At 33.9% G+C, this 15,326-nt stretch overlaps 1 long non-coding RNA gene across 2 annotated transcripts in view; it reads left to right on the plus strand.

Moving 5' to 3' along the window:
- The first annotated feature begins 2,851 nt into the window (after window positions 1-2,851).
- LOC114667622 (uncharacterized) overlaps window positions 2,852-15,326 on the plus strand; it is a 50,527-nt gene continuing 38,052 nt past the window's right edge. Inside the window, exon 1 of one of the 2 annotated variants that reach the window (XR_007933734.1) lies at window positions 2,852-3,086. This is a non-coding gene — a long non-coding RNA (uncharacterized LOC114667622). Of the gene's footprint in view, window positions 3,087-5,394; window positions 5,931-15,326 lie in introns of those variants that run through there. The other variant, XR_007933733.1, reaches the window with a different exon arrangement.

Genomic DNA, 15,326 nt, shown 5'->3' on the forward strand with positions numbered 1-15,326 from the left:
AAAATTAGCCCTATGATCAATGCCGATTTAGTCTGCAGCAGGCTCCGGTAACTGTCTCATGTCGTATTTACGAATTTTGGTCTTTAATTTTCCCCGGAGAGGCATGGAAACAGTTTAAACAAATTTCACACAAAACGATCCTTAAAGAGCCAAAATATCTATGTTTCATTTGAAAAGAAATATTGTTGCAATATTCAGTATTTTAAAAATGCAATATTTAAGTTCACAATGTACTACAAAAGCTGTAATCAGAATACATTTAGAATAACTGATTAAATTGAAATTATTTAGCATTTTAGTCAGAAACACTTGGCTTTATGAAAGTCCTCTAACCAAACCTACAATACTACTACTACTACTACTACTACTACTAGGACTACTACTCAGAATTACATTTACTAGGGTCAATATGTACGAAACGGTCTGTAACTTTGCAGCAAGTTGCTTACAATAAAACTTATAAAAATGTAAAAGTTGTTTACTATGATTTATTGAACGCATTTGTACACATACCTTTTGCTTTGTTTGCAAAATATTATTCAAGCAAATATATAGACTTGTGTATAAATATGTGAACTAATTTTAAAATCAAAAGCACTGTTTTTAAATATATTTAAATTTTTTTGGATCATTCGATAATTATACTTGCTGAATATGCTCAAATGAATATGTATGCAGTTCATGCTGTTTTAAATGCATATAATTAACTGAAAATAGAACGTGAAAAATACTTAACAAGGAAAAAAAAAATCAATGAAATACATATTGTAACATTCATATACTATACCATTTTCAAGCTTGCTTAATACTGAACAGGGTCGCTGGAGGCTGAAGCATACATCCAATTTAGTTTTTAAAATCGTATATCCCTAAACCAAAATTGCCATTTTTGGGGTTTGGTTGTTGAGGGTAATGGAGGTCTGTATGAATACGCAACTCCAATTATCAGACGCTAGAGGTCGCCATTTACTAAGCTTGAAGACATTTGCTTCCAGATTCCTAAACATAAATTAAATAATCATCAGCAAAATTATTCAAGATAGATAGATAGATAGATAGATAGATAGATAGATAGATAGATAGATAGATAGATAGATAGATAGATAGATAGATAGATTATTTTCATCGAAATTGTTATACTACATAAAAGATTACGATAGTTTAAACAACTTTCAGATTTAAAGAAAATTATAATAGTTTTGCTTTAAATATCGGAATACTTTTTATTAGCATGGAAACAGTTTTGTTAAAAATATTGGAATTATCTTTATCTGTTTCTATCTATATACATATTTTAATAGATACGAAGGGTAAGTAATTCAACACTACCCAAACCCCCCCCCCCCCCCCCCCCCCCCAAGTGTCCCTAAAAGGTTAAACAAGATTTTCAATTAATACGTCATTTAGCTATAACGGAGGCAACTCCATATTCCTTCATTAACGACGTTTAAAATGAATTCACTGAACAACGAAAAACGATAAACTATTTAGAAAAGGCGGGTTCTTTTGTACACCCGCCATTTCATCACAAAATGATAAACCCACAAAGGTCAGGGGGCCTAGGACTTGATTATCCTTCATCACCTTACGAGCCGTTCTGTCCCTGTCCTTTGATGTTGTCTGCTGGAATTCAAAATGTAGGTGTTCCAGTGCTTTTAAGCAAACCGCATTTATTCGCTTAAAATGAATTACTGTTAACTGAACTTTAGGCCAAATCCTCAAATTCACATCTTAAAAGTGTGCTTTTACGTAGTAATTATTAAAATAAATCCTAATGATTTTTATGATTTCCAAAGTGTACATCAATATTTTATTATTCACATAATAAATCATTAGAAATTTAATTTCACATAGAAAATATGGTGTAGGCAAGCCATTTAATAAAAAAATACATACAAAAACACATAATGTAATCGTATAATGATAGTTTATTTCTTCATTTTCATGTGCCAACCTATGTTTTAAAACAAATTTTAGAAAAAATTGGGAAAATTTAAGAACATTTACCAAGACGGTGCAGGAACTAATGACGAAATATTGCAGATAAACTTATGAAGAGTATATTTTACTGTGATTTTAAATGCGATTTATCTGAGTTAGAAGACAGGAGTACACTCATTTATTTACTTACACACCCAAATACACAGTTCATCATACTCAAAAGCCTTGCTTTTTTAAAAAACGTTTACAATACGTGTAAACGTAAAAACGAGAACTTTTTTAAACACTTAAAATAAATAAAAGCTCTTATTTACTTTGGTTTAGAATTGTATAAATCAAATACACACACACGCACACACACACATATATATAGAAAAGTAAAGAATAGAAAAATGTCATTTGGATCATCGCGGCATTATCCAGTGCTCAAAACTTAGAATTCAATGAGGTAAAATTTGGTTACATCAACGACACTGGAAACAAAATTTACAAATCGACTAAACATACTACTATAGAAATGGATATGAGTATAAAAATAATTTCCCGAATAGTACATACGTTTTTGAAACACAGATTCTCAGACAATCGCAATCGTCCTATACGAAGTAAAATTATATCCTTTACAAATGTTAAAGGTAAGAATAATAGTTCAACAAATATTTACTAGTAATTGCATTTTAGTGTTTGTAAAAACAAAACGCAATTAAACACTCACACTCACATGCACACACACACAAACACACGCACATTTTAACGTAATAAAAAGACCGAATGCAAGTAATGCGACTTGCACGACTTAGTTTTCTGGGGGGAGGTTAAGATGAAATGACTGCAAGTGCTATTTATAGGTGACGTATAGGCCTACGTGGACAGTTTTTTGCCGAAGTGCTACATCTTATAGGCTTTAATCCTAGAAATGATATCGCCGTGTAATTTTCATCTCTCATTATCTTCGTACTCAACAGACATCAGTCGTTTAACGCCAGTATTGCGCCAGTAAGTACTAGAGGTGTATAATGGATCTGAAGAAAAGTGGAAAAAAGATAACAGGGTATATAACTGAAAGATTGTTGTTTCCGGCAAATATGTTTTATTTTACCAAACGTCCTTCCTGGAGGAACAACTAGGAGAGATGCAAGTAGAAGGTACGTAACGTCTTTAAATATAAATGAGATATTTGGCTGAGAATTTGCGATCAATATATTTTATTTAAACAACTTATACGGTGGTGTAGTTTTGCAAAGCATCCATCCTTCATTATAACATTATTATGAAAATTGAATATCCGCTTATGTTTACTTGTTTTTTTTAGATCTATAAGATTTAAACATCGATGACGGCCTATCAAAATAGATAGATAGATAGATAGATAGATAGATAGATAGATAGATAGATAGATAGATAGATAGATAGATAGATAGATAGATAGATAGATAGATAGATAGATAGAACGGTGTATGCCAGACACATTTAAATATGGTGGCTTACTCAAGTAACTCATGTTCCATTAGGGGCCGATGTGGTTGATGTCTCAAGTTTATTTAAGCGGCGAGATACAATGGGCTTTCTCGCTCTGGGAGGACAATGGATTCATGTCGTGACCCGACCCAAGAATCTAGATGTAGTTAAATTGCAGGACACGTTCGCTGACTGGGTGACTGTATTGAAAAGTAGAGACAGTTCTCTCTCTCTCTCTCTCTCTCTCTCTCTCTCTCTCTCTCTCTCTCTCTCTCTCTCTCTCTCTCTCTCTCGAGTCTGGTGAGAATCAGGCTGAAAGTTGGCTTGGCGTCTTTATTTCAGTTGCAATGGAGCAGATATAATTCAATAGGAAACGTTTTTATTGAAAAGATGCTTATGCACTCACCTAACTCTAGCCCTTGCTAATTAATTATTGGGGTAAATAATTTGAACAAAGATGAAGGAACCATTTAAGATTTTTTTTTTTGAATTCCAGACGTTAAAAATTCTACATTCTTTAAATAAAACATTGTTTTTACTAATTTAGGATTATATATACATATTCATAATGTGAGTATAAGATGTCTTTATGCTTTCTGTTAAATTAAATGTCACCTTTTTATAAAGGCAAGGCAACAGTAGCGCAAACACAATAAATAAAGCTTCTTAAATATAAGAGTTATCAGTTTTTAAACGCACAGATTTAAAATATATCAAAAGTTAAACAATTCAGATATTAGAGCAAAAGAAAATTGCTACAAAAATATAATTTAAATATAAAGTATCAATATGTAACTATATAATAATAATAATAATAGGTTTTATTGTTTGTCTGTAATACTTTTTACAACTATAGAGGTTTCGGGGATGGTCGTGAACTTGGCCTTAACTGCCAGTCTAACTGTCTGGAATTTGATCGATTGAAGAACCTGCTGAAAAGTTCAGACAGAGGCCGCTCCCCTGCTGAACATCGTGTGAACGAGAGCCTTGCAAGGGGCCGGCAGTCAAAAAGTTAAAAAAATAGCAACAAGGTTTTTTTAGATTTTTTTAAATCCAGGTTTTCTTAGATATTCTGTTTTGCATTAAAGCTAAAATGTAAAACTTATATTCTTATTACCAATGAACAATGACTTCTTGTGGATCTGATTTTTGAAACGTCAGAGATGTAGGCTATGCTATAATCTATTCGAGCACCACGCTCATTATATGTTAAAACTCTAGTGTGCCAAATACAGGTAAAGTTCTTTATAGCACTTTAATAATTTAATTATTTATAGATGCTTGCCCCTTTCCATTGTGATATATAAATACAACTATTCAATAACAAGAGTAAATATCTAAATATTTAGCAAGAATTTTCTGATTTTGTTTTAAATTAAAACAATTCGTAATTCATTCTTCCTCGTTCATGTGGTAACTTATTAAACATGTTACTAGATACATTGATTCTTTCTTTACTCCATATGTGAGAACTGTAAATCTACTAATATAAAAGCAGCTTGCGTTTTTTAAAGTATTTCCTGAATAAGGTAGAATTATTTGTGAATATTTCAAATGCCTACACCTATAGCATTAATTTACTTGTGCTTCAATTATGCTGAACAAATGCCTAATAATAACGTTATATGGCAGATCGAGTCTGGATTTTTAAATTCAGCTAACTAAAGAGTATCAATTAAGTTTTGAGAATATGTAAAATATAGGACTATGGATCGTGTTCCATTTGCTGCCATTCATAATTCAATCCATTTCGGAAACACTGATTTGAAAATATATATTGTAAATAGCCCATCACCCATTTACACATACACACACACACACACACGCACACACACACATAGACACACAGAATGCACACATGCACACACATACATGCACCCCCACTGGGCCCATCTTTTTCTGGCTCTACTATTGGCTGCCCAGTAGACTGCTGCTGGAGTGACGTCACTGCAGGCGAGAGCTGCCAGAAGAGGAAGCTCTTGGAGAGAAACCAGAGGCTTGGAGGCAAGCAAAAGAGAAAGAGGGGAAAGAGAGAAAGAAAGAGAGGAGAGAGGGAACGAGGGTGATGGGATACAGAGAAAACAGTGGCAACGAGTGTGATTAAATCAGTGAAAGGAAAAACGAAAAACATTAAAAGAGCTTTGAGACATCACTGAGAGTGAGGATGCTATAAAATGAAACCGTGCGGAGAAAGGGTCTGCTTTTCCAGCATGTTCCCCATCTTGGAAATAAAATAATGATATAGTGTATGGATCAGTGAAAAGAGACTTTACAAATATCGAGGATTGGCACCACGTTTCAAAATAATCATTTCATTACCCTTACCAGTGATTCTCTTCTGCTTCTGATTTGGTGCTGTATCATCTGTTCATCTGAAAATTCATCGCTTTCGACTATTGGAGGAAACGCTCTTTTGCCGACAGTGCGTCTACCCTGCCGGAGCCTTATGCTCCTTCTGCTTCAGCAAAAGCCACAGTTACGTGTAGATGTTTGGGTGGAACAAAAATGGAAGAATTCTTTCTTATTCGAAAGTAAGGATGTTATTTATATGACAACTGTACAAAGGCTTAAGGCTTTAGCACTATATTCTCTGGAAGACCGGTTCGAGGTTTAAAGTAGGTCATTTTGCAGTTGATTACGATATAGATTATGCTGGGAGTGCATGTTATTAATAACTATTTTAAAAACTAATATTTAAGACAATGGTAAGCTAGAAATTGGCTCTCCGTCTGATAAGGAGCGATAAGAATGCTTTACAACAGCTCGAATGCGCTGACCCGGAGCGCCAGTCAATGGTATCCCTTTGGTCTTTTCCCACACGTTCGGCTGGAGTTTCAATTCCATGGTCAAGTCCATCAACTGAGCAGAATGACAATGTAAATTCTTCCCAGTTCATTTAAATATGAAAAATAAGAGATATCTCAATAGTAAATTGTGTAAATAACGGTAAGAAATAATATGGCAAGTACTGTGTAATTTGTAAAGCAAATTTAAATAACCCAGTAGCAATGCTGAGGACCAACAACCTATTATATTACAAAAAAAAAAAAAACTTGAGCCTGTCTAGTATTAGAGGTAGTGAATGAAAATCCCAGTGAAGGGAACAAAACTAAACCCTCGAATTTTATTATACCTCTCCTTTTGTGAATTAGCTCTCTGAAAAGTTTAAAATTGATAAACTTGTACTGTATACCCATTCAAGTAGTTGGATTCTATGGCCTGTTTGCCAATTTGATATGTCCTGTGGCATTTTAGATTTAATATATGTGCCGTTTTGCAACAACGATATTTGGTTTATTAGTGCTAGATTACAAAGTTGTTAAATACCCATAGTGAGTGAGTTATTTTTCATTTATCTGATACTTCTTGTGTTTTGTCATCGTGAAAATTAAATTAAAAAGTATTACATAACACGAAATTTGTCAAAGAAATGTATAAATGTAAAGGCATATTTAATGTAAATTAATATGAAATGGACGTGTCGATTGGATATAAAGAATACATGCAAAATGTAATGACAAAACCCAATCTGCTATGCAATTTATACATATAATACATATACAGTAGTTCTAGTCAGAGGCACATATTTAGTTTTACATTTTTTGCAATAATTTTAATCAAAACCCATATTGTTAATTTTTCAGTCTTCCATATTATTAGAGATACATATAGAATTTTATGAAGGCTCAATTTTATTATATTTTGTATCGTATCTGCTGAGTTTACTAATAGACCTATATACAATGCTGTTACTGGGCCTTTAACCGCCCTCGTCAATAGATGTTTTGGACTGTTCTAATTGACTGGTTTCTTGTAAAATTATTTTAAACTGCTTGAAATATGTTATTAGCATATTTAAAATGAATTGTGATGGGCACTATGGTATGCTTCAAGGTAGACTTATGTTCGGTACAAACAGATTTGAGTTAATATATGCAGTGTTCCTCTTAAGTCGCTATGTCTTGCCCATAGGTTTGGTTTTGTGCAATAGCAAACGCGACTATATTGCACGCTATTCCTATTGTATAAAGCCTTTAAAGTATTTGAAACGTAAGATGAAAAGACTGTAGTTCTCTATCACAACAGTAAATGGAAGCAGCAGTTCAGGCATGCAATAACTTGAGGTTACTCCAGGGTGACTAAAAATAACTTCTCCTAATTAAAGAATGTGACGTCAGACGTAATGGACGTAAAGTGAAAGGGAAACGTGGGTTCACCAGAAGGTAATTTAATTAAGTATTTGCATGAACCACTTGATAATTTGCTTTTAAAGGAACAGCATCCACTCTAACACGCCTGCTTATTTCATGTACGTATTTCACTGTTAATGCTGGTGATCTTTTTCAATAAGCTTTCAAATTGTTTAAAGGAAAGTAAGTGAATATTAAATGGATTCTTTATGTTAAATACGATAAAGCAAAAAGTGGTGAAGAACCTTAATTTTCTGTTAAAAATAAACAGCAGTCAAAAAACTTAATCTTTTTTTTAAGGCAATGTTAAATAAAATCAGTTGGCATCTAATGACGGTATCTAGCACTTTGCAGCAAAGCTTAAAATGAAAGAAGAAAGAGAAAATAAAGCAAACGGTATGATTTAAATTAGGTTCAAATATAGAGACTTAAAAAATAATTCAATTTAGTACATTGTTTAAACAATGTAATCATGTCATATCCTATATACATTATATATATATATATATATATATATATATATATATATATATATATATATATATATATACACACACACACAAGCATTAAATAATCCACAGGTGTCTTTTGAATGACGATTGCAGAAGTTTTGGAATATCTGAAGAACTACATATATACACTGTTGATGTGCCTGAGCGTTAGCTGGACCTATGTACAATATTATATTGAGAAGCCAAAAAGAGATATTTTAAATACTCAACAGTCTACATTGCTGAGCATATATTTTCCTATTACTGCTCCATTTAATCATGGAGACGTACGCAAATTTCATTGGCAAGCTGTAAAGCCAGCTATATCTACAGATAAAAAACCGCGTTTGTTCCGTAAACTCAGATTCGCTGGAACAGGAACATTTTTTAAATTCCACTTGTTTGTTTTTTAAGGTGAGAAAAATAATTATTCTGGTGTGCCATTAAGATTATGTTTCTAAAAAAATATTAAATGCGCACATTTGTGAATATTGTGAATTTCCCCCTGGGATTAATAAAGTATCTATCTATCTATCTATCTATCTATCTATCTATCTATCTATCTATCTATCTATCTATCTATCTATCTATCTATCTATCTATGTGATAATGGCTAATGAATGTCAGGCGTACTCTTACAAAAATCTCCTTAGATTATGTAAGCATTACATTTTCATAATTTTAATTTTAATTTTTTGATTATTTTAATCTACACATCTTTTAAACACATCATAGACAGCGTGAGCACTTAACGGTCCACTTTTATGAATTGGAGGAGGCATAAGCCTGTCCTGCCTGGCATATGTGATGTCAATCAATGACAAACCGTTGACAGGGCACCATCGCGGGGCCGTTTCCAAACCGGTGCAGAGACCCTAACATAGTAATCTTTGTAATATAATGGGGGAGGGGGGGGGGGGGGGGGGGGGGGGGGGGGGGGGGGGGTATTATGGGGGACCTTTTCTGAGAAAAAAACCCCATGTCTGGTCACGGACGATGGTACAAATGCTCCACAGGCTGCGGCGGGAAAGTTTTTTAACTGTTATATAAGTTACTTATGGTATATAACACAGTGTTTTTTATTATGGACGTGTGACTCATCTGTTAGCTGCTTTTGGTAATACTTGATTTAATTAAGTAATTGAGCTAGATGAAAACATTTTTCATCCCTTTAACATATACCGTTGACTTTATTTGGCACAAGTATTAAAACTACATTCTTATCTTATGGTTTTCGGTATTTCCGCCTTGTTTCTGAATTTTAGGACATTTTCTAGTAATTCGTTCATGACGTTTGCTAAGTAACTTTAAAAATGCACTTGTCGATGTGTGATATTTTAATTAAACACATCATAGTTATAAGAAAACATTAGATGGAATAACCCAGTAAAAAGAAAGTTCACATATTGGGTCGAAGGAGGAATGAATGAAAAAAAAAAATGCTTGTCATACTAAATTTAGGATTTCTAGTTTCTTTCATTATTTCAATGGCAGTTGATCTCATTATTGTGACACTCTAATATCTACTTTAAAATCTTCGCAGGATGTGAGGTAATCATGGACATCACTGCTGTAATTAATACGCGAAAATACAAAAATGGGTCATTTTCCCCTTTTACTGAAAAATGAAGCCACGAAAATGCTTAATTGAACCAGTTTAAGAAATTGACGTAATGCTGAATATATTTGAAATAAAAGACACATTGCAATATATTTAAAACATAATAAAAGACTCTTAAAACTCCAACTCTGATGGTTAACTCTGAAATATTATTGTAGCTTTTGGAGAGATAAGAAAAATAATACAAATTAAACTGCACATTTTCAGCTTTCTTGAAATTATTTACCCAGCATCAAATTGATCTCCAGCAGGACAAATAGCAGCCTCCGTACACCTCACCTGATCAAAATGGCTGCCACATGATGCATGTGTTGCGCAGATCCACGTGACTTATTACACCTGAGCAGCTGCCGACCTGGTCTCAGATGGAAAGGGTTATAAATGTACATATTTGCCACTAACTTCTTACATATATCTGTAATAAGTGGCACTTATTCTTATATCTGTAATTGTTTTCAAGATATTTAATGAGTGTGAAAAATGGATTTTAGTATTAAAAAAAATGTTTATTTTATGGAGAAAACTGATACATGCTTATAGCGAAAACAAGTCTATATCAATATTTGCTAAAGAGCTTTGTTTCTTATGCTTTTAAATTTATTTCTGAGTATGATGGTATTACGCATTTGATTTTATTTCTGGTTTGGGAAGTGTTGAAGGTTGGCATAGCAATGCACGGCACACACATTGTATATTCTCTCATATGATTAGTTACTTGCAGAATTTGCTGAAGTGAAACACATGTATGTAAATGAAATAAATTTCATTTCAGTATAATCTGTGCCTTATATTACCTAGAGCTAACAATATTTGCTCATCTTAAAATGTATTTATTCTTCAGTTCTGCACAAGAACTTTTCCTATGATATGTATTAGTACAGATAACACTTCAAATGAAAATAGTAATGTTCTGGATATATATAAATAAGAAGGTTAACGAGGAAAGGTTATGAAAAAGGCGGGAAAATGGACATGATTTGAATTCAAGCGCCTTATTGGTTGCATCATTCATGATGTCACCCAGCTGAGGAATATTAGCATGTCAATTGGGCCTCTTTTTCTCAGCCATCGATGTACTTTAGTGCACAGTTCTAGACAGGCTATGGTCCCCTATATCTCAGTAACTTTCGGCTAGTGAATGCTGTCTTTTCGAGATTAAACGTAGATTGTAAATTTCTGTTATATTCGATAAACTATAAAAATACCAACCAAGGAAGCGCATACCAGAGGATGTGCATGGTACAGTATACAGAACAGTACGTTTACTTGCAGCAGTACTACGGAATGTGTAGGGCACAAGTTTATGGTTTTCCAACTTTTTTCCATTTAGGGTTGAAAGGCTGGCATTTGAACTTTACAATTCGTGGAGAGGGAGTCGGTTGCTATCTTTGGTTATCTAGCTGTATGAGTGTTATTCAGCCGTCATAAAGCTAGATAACCGAAAGTAGAAATGACTTCCAGACCTGCGTTCTTAGCTACAACTGGGAGAAACAACAATGAGGAAAAAAAATGTAATAAATACACCGAAGGAGGACACACCTAACATCAGCAAATTTCGCAGCTGTAAGAATGTAAATGTACCGTCCTTTATTATAAAGGTAAGATTATATTTTCTTATCATCATGCAAGAGATGTTGCATTTTATAAAACAATATTATTAATGGTTTTTCACTGCTGTTGATTACACGCGCCAACTTGGCAAACTGAGATGTTAACTTCGATCATTTTGTTTTTGTTTCCTTGCCTGTTTACAAATTTTGCGTTACGATTCTCCTTGCCATTAACTACTAAATATTGCGTTCTTGCTACAGTAAATGTAGACTGTAACCGCCAGCCTGTATCAGCTTGCGGGATGTGACAGCCTGAAAATGTAGCCGCCTCCTTAAATTAACCTGTTTAAAAGTTGCATTAAAATATGTGAAAGCTAAGTTGCCAGATGCATTAGCATTCCTGGATTTTTGTCTTATATGGAAAACTGGAGGATCGTCTATAGCACTGCCCCCTTAGGGGTCAAGTTCTTGATAATTTGATCACTTTTCATCGGTTCTGGCAGCTGCTTTTGTGTGGAGTCGGGTATCTTTGTACAAAGTGAAGTGGAGCAGAAATGAGGGGGTGATTTTCAATGGGATGAAGGGGCGGAGTTGAATTCTAGAAGAGCAAACCCTTAAACACTGAGAATTATTCTGCATTGTAGATATCTTCTTTAGGAATAAGGGCAACGTTTTTACTGTCCCTCGAATGCAATACGTTTTCATCTATGGAAATGTTTAAGGGGCAATTCGCCACCGACGCTCACTGTATCTTGAAGAATTCTTATTCAACTACTTGGCAACACAGGTTTAAAGCACTGTCATTAAAATGAAAACAACTTTATAAGAAAATATACTTTTTTGTAGGCAAATCATACTCTTAGAAAAACTACACTCAAGTTCAGTTTTATACTAAATGAAGTATATCCTGCAATAATATGCACAGTAAGAGCTCATTGTATATACACTTTCTGCACTCATTTCGTGATGAGAGTACGTGTATTTGTCATGTTTTTCAAACACCGTTGGTTAAACACGGATGCATAAAGTAGGATTTTTATTCACATAATTTTACCTGGAAACATATAATAATTGCGGAAATCTGTTCGTATGTAATTTTGGTAGGATAAAAAAACATCATACAATACATAATTGGAGGCGGGTGATTCTGCCAGACGTTAGAAACATTGCAATTTGCATGGTCTGCTTGTAATAGTTCAGATTGCCTCGTTCGTTTCACAGGAAGGGTTTTTGTCAATGTAGTTGGGTGGGATTTGCAACTGTATTGTTAGGATCCCATAATCTCTCCAGACAGACCACATTGGGAGCTGTCCATTCACGTCCCCCCAAAACATGGTGCTGAATATTAAACAGATCGCCTCCAGGGTCAAGTGCTCGCTCTTTCGCTCCTTTTCAACCCCCCAGTCTCCCCAGACGTTGTATTGAAATAGTTCCAAACCCTTTTAAAAACTTCGATTCAGCACAATCCATTCTCATTTTAAAATGGCCTTTGTGCACCATGAATCCCTGTTTTCACGCAGCGCATGCATTTTTTTTTGCAACACTAATGTCTGAAATTATACAACAGATTTGAAAGCTTCAAATTGACTTTCGAGGTTTTCTTTAAAATTGACGATGAACGATGAATACAATATGCGAGGAGGAGATTTGTTTGATTAGTTTTCGGAATATTTAAACATTTTTCTCTAGCCAGTATCAGTGCTATGTGTAACCATGTATGTGCAAAAGTATAACTCATGCAGTGTTTGATATAGCATCATGGAAACAAATGTGAAACTGAAATTGCTGCCAACGAATATTTTGATTTCTCTTCCATAGAAAATATCTTCATGGCTTCATCAAAACAGTTTTTAGGTGGGTGAACATGTAGGTCGGACTGATAAAGGATGCATTCAAAAATGCTTTGGGTTACTTTTTGTTTGACTCGTTAATGACAAGAATAGGGTAACGTTGCCTTTTTCTAACACATTTTAAAGATATATAGTTCATGTGGGCTGGGAAATCATGCGACGTGTTTAAAAAAAAAAAAAAAAACATACACCGCGTACAATTTGCAATAGCGTTACTAATCCAAATTTACAGCCGTAATCCCATGATCTGTAGGGTCCCAGACGCAAAACGAGAATTAAACATGTGGATTTTCCAGGATCTGAGCTCGGTTGTGACGCATTTCCTCGCCCATCTGTAAGGAGAAAATAAAATCTCCTAGGACAAAATCCGTTATAAAAGGAAAAAACTGCATCGTCGCAAGCTGATTTTATTGCACATGAATATTGTTTGTTATTACTTAAATAGTGTGAACAGTATTCAATTGATTAACAAGATTTAAATGGCAGCTCCTGATACTGCTAAGCATGCAAAATAGGGTCAGCATTCATTCTGAGGAATAAAATACATTATTTATTTAGAGGGGGGCAGGGAGGTATTTTTTTAATTGGAATTAGAAAGACTTCACCTTTCAAAAAAATCAACAAGTCCTTTGGAATAGGATACTGCATATAATTCCACATTAGTGTAAAAACTAGGTTGAAAAACACTTCAGAATGTCTATAGTTCTTGTAGGCCTTTTAATTTATTCTACCTCTGCTGTAAACCTTACAATTGCCCCATTTAATGTAGCTTAATGCATTGTGTTCAGTTTGTAATAGGCAGCATAGTGGATTCGAGTGCCTCAACCTGTCTTTTTCCTTGAGCAGTCCTTCATGTTTCCCATAACTGGCTGCTCAGAGAGCCAACCCCAAAACGGCTTAGTAAGGACCTCTCTAGTTGGAGATGGATGTTCATTCATGGCCAAACTACTTACAAGCAATACATGTTACAACGTAATGAAAGGATGGTGTATCCCACAATGCCTGACTAATTGGTTTGATTCAAGGGGAGATGCTGAATTTGTGAAAAGTTCTAACATGGTTTTCCCACGATCATGTTTACTTCTTGTATAAAATGGCCAAAGTTACTAGATGGGTATGGGCCCATAAAGGTTAACTGATGTAAGATGCTGGATTTATTTATCGTTGGTTTGATTAATAGCCAGCATTTCTTTTAGGGAAAAATAATAAAAATTATAATAAAAAAAAAAAAGTTAAAAAATTGTAATCCTGAGACTGTCTTCTTTAATGTACATTTAGGTAAATAAAATTGAAATTTCCTTTAATACTTCATGCTAGGAGTTTTAACAATGTATACACAAATGAAAACTCCCCAAGTAAAAACACACAGTTAGAAACTTACACTCAACGATTACTCACCTCTTAAGTCTGATACATTTTGAGATGTTCAATATGTTAAAAGAAAAATTCAGGTAAATATTTAAAGTTATTATGTAGTTTATTAGAACTCCTACATATTTGTGTGAGTGTGTTTCAATTATTGAGAAGTAAAAAGGGACAGAGTAGGCTAGTATTGTGACAAGAACATGTATGTGTGAGAATCAGCAGGAAATTGTGTTTATTTTTGGAAGCCCCAATGCTTCAGTTACCTCTTTCATTTGGGATTGCAGTTCCAAAAATATAATGAAACAGTGAAATCAGTTCATTTTAGTGATAGGCCATTTCTTGTTCACAGGTGTACACAGTGATCTTAGAGTAAAAGGATCTTGATTTTCATTTTTTGTGGACCTGTAAATAGACAACAGGTGTTTGTGCAGTTGCATGGTATGGACATTAAACCTTTCTCCTAGGATAGCACTGCAGACATTTTCATTGCTTTATATAAGTGTATAAAAATATGGGAAAAACTATAGGTGTCTTTTCAGTCCAGTTTCAAAAACTCGGTGATTGTCAGCTTATGCTTTTTTTTGTACAATAAATTTGTAAGTACAAAGTAAAACTAGGTCTTTGGAATAAACCTTTTCTTGCATAATTTAATGTTCATTATAAACTTTTTAGTGCTTAATTACTGAATATATTCATTTCCATTTTGGTGTGTGTTGTTGTAGCATTATATAAAGTTTGACTCAATTATGTCTTATAAAAAGCTGACTGCACAATAAGTAAAATAAATGTAATTGCATTTAAACCACAACACCTAATAAAGCTTAATTGTTTTTAAAATGAACAACACAGAGTAATCATTG

Source organism: Erpetoichthys calabaricus, chromosome 17 (assembly GCF_900747795.2).
Source record: "Erpetoichthys calabaricus chromosome 17, fErpCal1.3, whole genome shotgun sequence".
NCBI classification, from domain to species: Eukaryota; Metazoa; Chordata; class Cladistia; order Polypteriformes; family Polypteridae; genus Erpetoichthys; species Erpetoichthys calabaricus.